General features: G+C 35.6%; 1 pseudogene; it reads right to left on the bottom strand.

Moving 5' to 3' along the window:
* Window positions 1-222: 222 nt before the first annotated feature.
* On the bottom strand, window positions 223-1,460 carry LOC148570188 (uncharacterized; annotated as a pseudogene).
* Between the last annotated feature and the right edge of the window lie 1,743 nt (window positions 1,461-3,203).

Below are 3,203 nucleotides of genomic sequence, written 5' to 3'. Positions count from 1 at the left end.
AATTTATAAATTCAAAAATAATTTACTATTAAAATATATTAATATTAAAAAAATTCATATATAACAATAATACACAATATATAATTCGAGATTACACTAATTTGTAAAATTATTTAATACAAAAAAAAACATAGTTAAGCTCTATAGTTGGACGACAAACATTGTGAAATTGCAATAATGTTCAATCAAGTCCTCTTTCAACTATCTATGCTACAGCTTATTTCAAAGTTGGGCACTTCTTTGGAGAAATTGATGGTATGGTGCACAATCTTCCTCTCCCAGCTGAGGTTGTGATAAGCCGTTTTCGATATCATCATACTCTAAGCCTTGAGCAAAATTTCCTGCATAAGTGTCTCTTTCATCCTCAACAATCATATTATGCAATATAATACAAGCTCTCATTATATTTGCAAGCTTCTTCTTTTTCCAAAAGCGAACTGGACCACGTGTAATTGCAAAGCGTGCTTGCAACACTCCGAATGATCGCTCCACATCTTTTCTTTGCCCTTCTTGGTATTGTGCAAATAACTTGCATTTCTCCCCTTGTGGCTTTGAAATTGATTTGACAAATATGGCCCATTCAGGATAAATATCATCTGCTAAATAATATCCCATAGTATAATTATTACCATTAATCATATAATTTACCTCCGGAGCACAGTCATTCAAAATATCATTGAACACTGGAGAACGATCTAACACGTTGATATCGTTATTTGAACCAGAAACTCTAAAGAAAGCATGCCATATCCAAAGGTCTAAAGATGCTACAACCTCAAGTACTATGGTTGCAACCCTACGATAACCACTCATGTACACACTTTTCCACGCCTTTGGACAATTTTTTCATTGCCAATGCATGCAGTCAATACTACCAAACATGCCAAAAAATCCACGACCCTCCGCCATTTGTAGCAGGCGTCGTATATCATTTGGATTTGGTTTTCATAAGTATTCATCCTCGAACACCGAAATGACACCTTCAACAAATTTTTTCAAGCATTCAATTTTAGTGCTCTCACTATACGCACATAATCATCAACAGCATCAGCTGCTACGCCGTATGCTAACATCCGTATCGCAACGGTGCATTTTTGGAGTGGTGACAAGCCTCTTCTTCCAGTTGCATCAACCATCTGTTTGAAATACGGATAGACTTTTGAGAGAGCCTCTACTATCCGGAGGAACATATGTCTTCTCATTCGAAATTTCCGTCGGAAAATGTCAGCATTATACACCGGCTCATCTGCAAAGTAATCTTGGAAAAGGCGATCATGTCCTGCTTCTCGATCTCTATTGATCCATCTACGAGGAGTTGGGGTAGAGCTTGTATCGATATCATCTTCTTCTAAATCATCGAATAAACACTCATCGATCCAATTATCCATGAGTGTGTTATCTTGCCGTCTTCTTTTACCATACAAAGCCTCATTAAACATATCATCAAAATTTCTAGCCATATCTTGAGATGTAATTTTTAGTATTCTTTTGAGGTGAGAAACAAGTGTTGAAATGGAGTTGCTGAATCAATGATAGTTGATATTTATAAGTGTGTCTGCAACAAGTAGCTACTTCTCAACGGCTAGTTTTGCAACGGCTAGTTAACGGCTAGTTTTTTTCTTGTCTTAGTTTAAAACGGCTAGTTAACGGCTAGTTTTTTCTTGTCTAAGTTTAAAACGGCTAGTCTTGCAACGATCACTTTCATAAACAATAACGGCACAATAATATTGACTAATTTAAAATGTTACATCAGAAATGAATAAAACAGACTACATCACATACCAATAATACGCAACAAAAATAAAAACATACTACTTAACTCTACGAATACAAGGAACCATTAAGTAAACCACTTATTGATTATTATTTTCTCACATGCAATCTCATGAAGAGCTCGTCGTTTTTCACTCATTATAGACGTGTCAGCATTAAGTATTTGCATATCCATTTCTCTTTCCCTTTCCTTAGTCATCCTTTCCATTTCCCTTTCTTTTGCATTTATCTCCATTTCTTTAATATAACTCTGAGTTTATAATTCTTGTTCTTTAATATAACTCCTTTTCTTTGATTGCCATCATCTTTTCTCTATGTTCCCTCTCCTCTTCTCTTTTTTTTCCCCATATCCATTAGTTCCTTTTCTCTAACATTTTTATTATCTTCCATGAGAGATAGTTTCTTAGCAACCGATGATTTCTTCTCGCTAAGATCTTCAGACATTTGTGCTTTTTTCTTACCCTTTCTCTTGCTCTTCTTTGATCCTTGTGGGCGAATGGGAGAGTCCACACCGGTTTCGTCACACAACGGTGTTTCTGGATTTGATTATGATGAGTATGCTCCAGTTGCACTAACTTTGGTTCTTTTTGAGCCTCCACTTTGTGTAGGTAGTTGGCTTCTCTATTTTTGCTCCAAACGAAGCATATTCCAATGCCTCTCAAAAGTAAATTTCTGACCATAATGTGTGGAATAAAGTTTATAGGTCAACTCCTTTATATCATCAGCATTTGAACCACTCCTTATATTTCGAATAGCTTGATCGTAGCAACCATCAAATTGTGCAACTACCTTGTTAATCTTATACCATCGTTTCTTACATGTAACTGCCCCCCTTTTTATGTTGGATCTGAATTTCACACAATAACTGTGAATTAGACTCCAAAATGTTTCACCCTTTTGGTCGGTACCAACTATAGGGTCGGTTGAAACATTCAACCATACACTGATCAACATCTCATCCTCTTTCCATTGCCAGTGTTGAATACTATCTTGCCTACGATTTTCAATGTCATCTTCATTGAGGTCGATAGCATCTAATCCACGAGGTTTGGCAAAATTTAAATATTATGAATTTGGACTACATTGTATCAGAGTTTGAGAGGATAGGTTAGAAGAGCCACCAGCACCAGATGAGCTATGTCTCGATACACTGAATTGAGTTAAAAACGGCAAGGATGTTGGAGCAATATTTTCGATAGTAGGATTAAATATGGATGAAAATGGAAAATGTGGCGTTTGTGAATTTTGATTTTGTGGTTGAAACATAGGAAATTGATTATTATAAGGAGCTTGAAAATTGAAATTAGGAAGATTTTGTGGATTCGGATTTTGAAATGTATTCAGTAGTGTGAAGTTTTGATTTAGAATTTGAGAGTTTGAGGTTTGAGATTGTTGGGTATTTGGAGTTTGAGAAAAGTTTTGTGAGTAAT

This window comes from Arachis ipaensis, chromosome B3, assembly GCF_059453495.1.
Source record: "Arachis ipaensis isolate K30076 ecotype BB chromosome B3, ASM5945349v1, whole genome shotgun sequence".
In the NCBI taxonomy this organism is placed as follows: domain Eukaryota; kingdom Viridiplantae; phylum Streptophyta; class Magnoliopsida; order Fabales; family Fabaceae; genus Arachis; species Arachis ipaensis.
This window is presented reverse-complemented; position numbering and strand designations above follow the sequence as displayed.